At 35.1% G+C, this 9,071-nt stretch overlaps 1 non-coding gene across 1 annotated transcript; it reads right to left on the bottom strand.

The window, feature by feature from the left end:
- Positions 1-2,232: 2,232 nt before the first annotated feature.
- On the bottom strand, positions 2,233-2,339 carry LOC131145243 (small nucleolar RNA R71). The gene has a single exon (XR_009134031.1). It is a non-coding gene; the product is annotated as a small nucleolar RNA R71 (small nucleolar RNA).
- Positions 2,340-9,071: the final 6,732 nt, after the last annotated feature.

Here is a 9,071-nt window from a genome sequence, read left to right as displayed (position 1 = left end):
GAATCATGGTAAATCAGATAGATATGTATAGAAGTATATTATATGATATCATACCCTGTTGGACTTACAGCTACAGAGCACAGTACCTTTGCTACAGATACTATGTTACTTTATGAGTGCAACCACCTATTTAGATAATACGTGGTAAGGTCGTTCACCTAGGCCCTTGAAGAGGTTAGGCTCCCCATCCAGATATGGGTTGAGGTGGGCAGATCGACCTATGGAGTATAGTGATTTATTCTTGGTTGGCCAGTCAGGGTAAATCCAGCCTACGGGCCGCACAACCCTGTCATGAGGGGGTAAGTCATGACCCACAGATAGTCACAGGGAACATTTTCAATTATTATTATGTATGTATAGTTTTGCAGAAACAGGAAACATACTACTTATACTAGAAGTATTTTGAATAATAAACTCCAATACTATCATGTTAAGCAATAGGGACAGGGGTGGTGTATTTTATCACTTATACCTTGTTTATATATTCAGTTAGACATGTTTATTTGATAATAGATTTCATGATATAGTAGCTCATTTGCCACACGCTAGTAATATCATATTTCTTCTTACTGAGCGTTGACTCATCCCAGTGTTGAAACCTTTTTCAGGTGATTCAGGTAGGCGAGCAAACCAGGCTCGCAGATAGAGGGGCTTCTGTACTGCCCTGCCAGTGGAGAGTGAGTACATTTTGGGAGTATTTTGTATACCCTAGCTAGTTAAGGGTGTTTTGGGGAACAAACGTATCTATATATTTTGGAAAAACATGTAGTACTCTCGTATTGTGTGGTATTGGTTTTTGTGTTGTGTATATATTTTCATATGGTTATGTCTATGTGATTATGCTTCTCGCTGCTTAGGTTATTGATTGGGTTTACTCCAGTATGGTATCAGAGCATGTAGAATTGTTATAGTGTAAAAAATAATAATAATAAATACCCAATTAATTAAGTAGGTCGTTACATTTTCATTAATATTTGTTTGAGTTATTTTGTGCCTAATGCTTTTAATTAACTGGCCATTAATTAAATGATTTTAGTCTTGTGGTTTGCTACCGAAAGGAGGGATTATAGATAGATCTTGGATAATTCAGTATAGGTAAATATAGAGATCGAAATACTTGTATGAAATTACATAGCATTAAAAAATCGAGGGTCTTATTGCATTCTTGCGTTATTAATTTACGTACTCTTATGTTAAATAATAAATAAGAATAGGTTCTGATTGACTATCGAAAGAGGTTTTTAGAAAAATTGACCATTTGCTAACAAACAGAGAAAACGAAGTCGAATTAGCTAAATAAGTAAAGCATAGTGAGAAATTAGGTGACATAGTTTCCTAGAAGTTTTCACCATCAGTTATTTGATACTCGGCATCCAGTTTTAAATTATCTTAAATAGTTTATTTAAAGTAGCTTTGTTTAAATTTTGCAATAAAAAATGATTAATTTTTCTAAATAAAATCAAGATTATTATAAATTCGGTACTTGGTGAAAATTAAGATATCAATCCCTGAGGACGATACTTTACACATCATTATATTATAAAATTACGATACTATACACTTGCAGTTTGCACCGGTCAAGTTTTTGGCGCCGTTGCTGGGGATTGAGGTTTTCTTATTTTTGCCAATAACGATACAAAGTAATATTGGTTTTAATTTAGAACTTTTTTTTTTATTTCTTTATTTCTTTATTTTTTTATTTTTTTATTATTTTTTTTCTATATTTCTGGTGTGTTTTTTCGATGTTGGATGCGCAGTGCTAGAACCCGTGCCATTATTCCTTTTGATCTAGAGATTGAAAGAACACTTAGAGCACTAAGGAAAAAGAGGGTATTAGCCATGGAAAATAGACAAGAAAATGTGCAACCACGCGCCTTGAAGGATTATGTACGACCAATTGTGAATGACAACTATTCAGGTATCATACGCCAACCCATCAATGCCAACAATTTTGAGCTCAAACCCGCATTAATCAGTATAGTGCAGTAGGCCCAATTTAGTGGATCACCACTTGATGATCCCAATATCCATCTAGCGATGTTTATGGAGATCTGTGATACTGTGAAGATCAATGGTGTTACTAAAGACACCATTAGACTGAGATTATTCCCTTTCTCTTTGAGGGACAAAGCAAGAGGTTAGCAACAGTCACTACAACCTGGGAGTATCACGAGTTGGCAGGACATGGCAGAAAATTTTTTGGCTAAATTCTTTCCACCTACAAAAACAACCCAACTAAGTAGTGAGATTGGTCAATTCAAGTAACATGATTTTGAATCACTCTATGAAGCATGGGAAAGATACAAGGATTTGATTCGACACTACCCACAACATGGATTCCCAGATTGGTTGCAGATTCAGATGTTCTATAATGGGTTAAATGGGCAAACACGGACCCTAGTTGATGCTGCATCTGGGGGAACTTTGATGTCTAAGACACCTGAGGGTGCTACTTCTCTTTTGTAAGAAATGGCCTCAAATAACTATCAATTTCCAACTAAAAGAACTATGACTAAGAAAGTTGCTGGAATTCATGAATTGGAGCCATTTGCTGCACTTTCAGCTCAAGTTGCTTCTCTATCTCATCAGATTTCATCTTTGACAACCCAGAGGATACCACAAGGTGCAGAATATGTGGCAGCTACAAGTAGGACAGATCCGAGCATTGGAGTGAGTCAAGAACAGGTTCAATACATCAACAATCAGAACTACAATTATCATGGTGATCCTTTGTCATAATATTACCATGCAGGGCTTCGAAATCATGAGAATTTGTCTTATGGAAATACAAGAAATGTGCTGCAACCTCCTCCAGGACTTGATAGTCATCAAGGTGAGAAGAAGATGTCACTTGAGGATGCCATGATATCTTTTGTTGAGGAGACAAAAGTAAGGTTTAAAAAGACAGATGCACGACTAGATAACATTGAGACTCATTATAACAACATGGGAGCCGCCATAAAGAATCTTGAAATGCAAATTGGGCAATTGGCCACGACCATAAATACACAATAGAGAGGAACTTTTCCTAGCAACATAGAAGTGAATCCTAAGGAACAATGCAATGTCATCACACATAGGAGTGGAAGAGAAATTGAGAAATCACCAGCAAGGAAAACCATGTCTACACCTACACTTGAAAAGAATGTCCGAAGTAAGAATAAAGGGGAAGAAGAGGAGATTATGGATGATACGCCAAGAGAGATGGACACGCTTCCAACAATTTCATTTCCTGACAATCCTCCTATTCTCTCTACTCCACTTCCTTATCCTCAACGCTTTCAAAAACAAAAGTTAGATAAGCAATTTTCTAACTTTTTGGATATTTTAAAGAAAATTCACATAAATATTCCTCTTGCAGATGCCTTGGAACAAATGCCAAACTATGTCAAATTCCTGAAGGACATCATTTCAAAGAAAAGAAGGTTGGAGGAGTTTGAAACAGTGAAGCTTACCGAGGAGTGTAGTGATATTCTTCAAAAGAAATTGCCTAAAAAATTAAAAGATCCAGGGAGTTTTACTTTGCTTTGCACTATTGGAAAATTATTTTTTGATAAAGTTTTATGTGATCTTGGTGCTAGCATTAATCTTATGTCACTTTCTATTTGCAGGAAATTGGGACTTGGATAGATGAAACAAACAACCATTTCTTTGTAACTAGCAGATCGATCCATCAAGTATCCATAAGGAATCATAGAAGACGTATTAGTAAAGGTGGATAAATTTATTTTTCCTGCTGATTTTATGGTGTTAGATATGGAGGAAGACCAAGAAGTTCCACTAATTCTTGGCCACTGGAAGGGCTTTAATTGATGTTCCAAAGGGTGAGTTAACATTGAGAGTGGACAAGGAGGAGGTTATGTTCAACATCTACCAAGACATGAGATTCCCAGAAGATCCAAGCACTTGCTTTCGGGTAGATGTCATTTAGCAAGGTGTAGAAAAAGCCTTTCAAAAAGATGTACCAGCTAATCACCTAGCACGATCCTTGCAGAAGATTACAACACAGCAGCATGTGGGGAGGCTAGAACTTGTGGTAGTAAGGACAAATTCTATAATCTCTAAAGAAAAGATGTAGCAACCTATATCTCTAGAGTTGAAACAATCCCCTGAGCATCTTCACTATGCGTTCTCAAGTCATGCGTATGAAAATGCAAAAATCTACAAAAAGTAGACAAAGAAGTGGCATGAAAAACAGATTCTTAGGCATGAGTTTGCTCTAGGACGGCAGGTTCTACTTTTCAACTCACGATTAAAACTCTTCCCAGGTAAGTTAAGGTCAAGATGGACAGGTCCTTATACAATTGACAAAGTTTTCCCTTTTGGAGCAATAGACTTGAAGGATAAGAAAGGGAATATATTCTGAATTAATGGTTAGAGATTGAAGCACTGCTATGGAGAACAAATGGAGAGGAACTCTGCATTTATTCCTCTTGGAGATCCTAGTTGATGAAGATTGAAACGTCTGGCTGGAGACGTTAAAACAAGCGCTTATGGGAGGCAACCCAAAGAGTTTTTCTTTTGTTTATTCCTTTTATCTTTATTACTTTATTTATTTATTTATTTATCTATGCACTTTTGAATAAATTAGATTTTTGATGCAGGTTTATTTGGCACGAGTACAGAGCTGAAAATTTAATTCCTCGACGGATTCATCAATAAGTCAGGGAAGTTTCTTTCTTTTCTTCAAATTTCCTCATTTTTGAATAACACTGAAAAAAAAAGTGTGAATATGGATGATTAGGCCCTCCATGACACTACTTATGCCCTTCATATACCTGAATATAACCTAGGAGTACACACTTGGGTCAATTATATGTAGTTTCGATTTATATGGCTAAACTAGGAATCGTAACTCATTGAAAGTTGATTGGTAGTGCAATTGTATTTGTAACGCCCCAAACCCTTAAACCCGGGCCCGGTGCGTTGTACCTAATCATATCCTCATAAATCATATTCCATAACATACGCAGTGAAAAACATAATCATAATCTCCATATAACATAATACTAGAGTTTACTAATTCTAACTATAATCTATAATAAATCATCCAACACCTGCATTTCCATAATTACATATATCTCCAAAACATTTCAGTATGTTCACAACTTTCTTTTCTCCACAGACTTAAAATGTAAGGACGTAAAACATAAATATTTGCATCCCATAATTAAAATAAAAATATACCATTTTCTTTTACTATTTCCCAATAATGTTATAGAACCTCGAGCTCTCTAAGCTCGATCTTGATGAAATCCTGAAAAAAAAAGAAGATAAATTCATATTCGGGTGAGACACATCTCAGTAAGGGAAGAAACCATATATTAAAACAATGTGTGGCCAACATGAGTTTATATATAACATAATATTTAACATTTGAAAATCCTTAACATAATTTCCGAAATCATTCCCTGATCCTAATCAAACACATGCAAATATTTAACCCACGAGATTTTCCGAGGATAGGGGTGATTACCCACCCATACAAGTAGCATCCCTCTGCTCTGATACTTAGGCAACCCAAAGGTCACAATTTAAGCATACCAGGGCACTCACCTTACTCAGTAAGCCCTAAAGTGTTAGATTAATCTCGTACTCACACTGTTCAACAATAGCTTATCGGCAAAGGCCCTAAGGATAGGGAAATCTACCCGCCCATACAAGTAGGTTCCCTCTGCCTTAGTACGTTATGCAGCTACTGCCACATCTGTAGCTACTAATGCACTCGCCTTACTCAGCAAGCCCTCAGGCGAAAGGTACGCCTTACCCAATCATAACATGTTCTACGTACATACATACTTCTAATATCATAATACATCATTCTTTCTATCATTATTTAATTATACACATCTGTTCATATTCATGGCTTAACATTGCATTGTATTTCACTTTAAGTGACTCTTTCCCATTTTACATTGTTCACATTTCACATTTCATTTTCATTTCATTCATTTCCCTTTTCATTTCATTTCATTTCATACTCAGCATCTTTCAGCTGTTATACATTTACCCAGCCACTTTCAGCTGTGACACATTTATCCAGACACTTTCAGCTGTGACACATTTACCCAGCCACTTGCAGCTGTGACACATTTACCTAGCCACTTTCAGCTGCGACACATTTACCCAGCTACTTTCAGTTGCGACACATTTACCCAGCCACTTTTAGTTGTTTTACCTAACATATTTCAGCTGTTTACCCAACATTTTTCAGCTGTTTACATGATTGCATTAACACACACAGGCAACATTGTCCATATCATATTTTATTTTCATGGTTTTACTTACTAAGCCTGCATCTCATACATTTAACATATATTTGCACAGATTCTCATACCACACAATTTAACAGTAAAATTCATACACTGCCTGTAAAATAAGCCAACCAATATTTCATGTTTATATATTAAAAATACCTTTCATGTCTTACATAAATATTTTGAAAATATTTTTTCACTTTCATCAGTTCATTTTCACACATACTTATCTAATAAACACCCCTAAACTCGAAAAAAAATATAATTTAAACAGTTGACATTTTACCCATACTGAAACATATACACGTACATATAACACAGTTTATTTTTCCATTAAATTCATAAAAATTTTGATTTAATATATATTTTTTCCCTTACCTGGTTTCTTGAACTATGCCAATAGAGACTCCGAAAAATACCTACGGCGCTCACCCGGACCCTGAAATTAAATTCCTAATTCCAATAAATTATTCTTGAATAAAATATTAATTTAATACTTCATAGGCCTTTAAATACCCAATAAATAATTATCTCCTTAAATTTAGACAAATTCTCAAATCTCACTCTCGCTTTGGAGTAGGGCTTAGAAAACCCTAATTGGAAAATTACCTACGTCAAAATGACGATAATGACGACTAAGACCCCGTGGTGGTGTCCGTTCGTCGATTTAACCACATATTAACGGCGAAATTGAGAAAATGGAGAAAAATTACCTTTCCCCAGGAGCAGTACTTAAGCTGTTCCCATAAAAAATCTGCTCCAGTAGAAATGTCGGCAGCGGAACCAGGAATCCAACGACACATTCCGTTTCCCGATCCGTCGCAAACTCGCCGAGTAATTGAGAGAAGGAGAGAGACGGAGACGGAGTGGCTGGCACGCAGGAAAAATATTCAGGGGGGGGCGTGTCTGCTTCTTCTCCAACTTCTTCTTTCTTCTTTCTTTTTCTTTCTTCTTTCTTCTTCTCTTCTTATCTCATTCTTTTACTTTACTTTATATATATATATATATCTATATATATGTAATGTTACTATTATTTTAACTTATACTTATCATATATATATATATATATATATTATAATAACTTACTTATATATATCATTTTAATTAATTTTAATAATTTTTTTAAATCTAATGTAAAAATATTTAATTTAATAACTAATTATTTAATTATTTAATTTATCTTAATTTAATTTAATTTCTTTATTTTAATTTTTTTTCTTTTCCCACGCTATTCCTTTTATTTATTTATCTGTTATTTTATTTATTATTTTTTTTTCAAATTATTTTAATCATTTTAAATTTCCAGGTCTTTATAGTATTAATTTGGCTATATAAACTCTTGTATCCATATGGTATCTCTTGAGGCTAAAAAATACACGTTCACGAGACTTATAGCACTTAGGGTTCCTTGTGAACACTGAGAGAGCGCCCGTGGCGACTTTGACACCTTGTGAGGTACTGTTGAGTCATTTATCATTCTTTTGAGTTTTTGACGTCAACTCAGAGTTCATGAAACTCAACTTTCCCTATTTTTTCTGGATTCTCTTTGTACACTAGTCTTGGTTTTTGAATTGCTAGCCTAGAGGTGACATCTAGTGGGGAGATAGAAACTTAGGTCTTGTAGCCTACTCAAGATATGAAGGCTTAGCCACCCCTAGAAATAGATTTATTTCATGGACTCTTGCTCGAGCTTAATGCACATGGGTGGTATGAAAACAATAAAAGAAGTGTTATGATTGTCCTAATTGACCATGAAAAGAAAGAAATTGAAAAATGAGTAGAAGGAAGAAAAAGAGAAATAGATATACGCCAGAAGAGGTTAAAGATTAATACCTGCTCCACACAACTACAACAAAAGTCAGGGACAAGACATATGTTATCCACATATGAAGACTCTTCACCCACCGAATGCTTCAGATGTATTCACTCCTGGTTTGTGAATAAGTTGATCTAGGATGGTTTTGGTTGGATATGACGAGTAGGTGAGAAGATGATAGGGTGAAGGTCCCGATACCTCATAAATAGGCTAGATCTTTTTCAGACTAGTCTACTCCGTATATTTAGCGTTTGTTCCTTACAGTATGTGGGATGTTTGATCATGACACTCCTCTTCACATACAATGAGTGAAATCATCCCTTTTGAGTTTTTTTTAGGGTATACTAGTTAGGCCGAGTCAAAACGACAATTCTTTAGGTGCCCACGGATATCCTGGGTCTAACGAGTCACACACATTACTCATGCTTCAAGATTTCTCCAATTTATACTTAAATTTATATGATTACATTAACTTTGAATTGTGCTAGATGGTTAATTTTACTTGAGTTTACTGTTCTTAATGGCTATATAATGATGAGATTTGCATGAATGACTTACTTCAGAGTTGCGTGAATTGGGTATGAATGAGTTTGTGTGTAATTTGGTGATATCCATGTATGTGAAAGGGTATGGTTGTGTTGCATGTATATTCATTCATTGAAATTGGTATGACACCACCCTAAATTGCATTCACATTATTTGCTAGGGACTAGCAAAACTTTAGTTAGGGGGTGCGATTACGAGCTTAAATTGCGTAATTAGGTACTTTAATTCATTCATTGCGAAGTATATTTTTTTATTTAAATGCCTAATTACTCTCAATATTCTAACATTGTGTTCTATTTATAAAATTTTGGTTTTATTGAGTAATGTATGAAATTATGGTTTTTTTTTATTGCAGAGCAACTGTTGGAACCTAAAAATCGACGGTACTTTGAAATCTATGCGTAACTCTCTCATCCGACCTCCGATTTAGATGATTCAAGATGCCATAAAAA

This window comes from Malania oleifera, chromosome 12 (assembly GCF_029873635.1).
Source record: "Malania oleifera isolate guangnan ecotype guangnan chromosome 12, ASM2987363v1, whole genome shotgun sequence".
Classification (NCBI taxonomy): Eukaryota; Viridiplantae; Streptophyta; class Magnoliopsida; order Santalales; family Ximeniaceae; genus Malania; species Malania oleifera.
The sequence above is the reverse complement of the archived record's forward strand: the minus strand, read 5'-3'. Positions and strand labels throughout refer to the sequence as shown.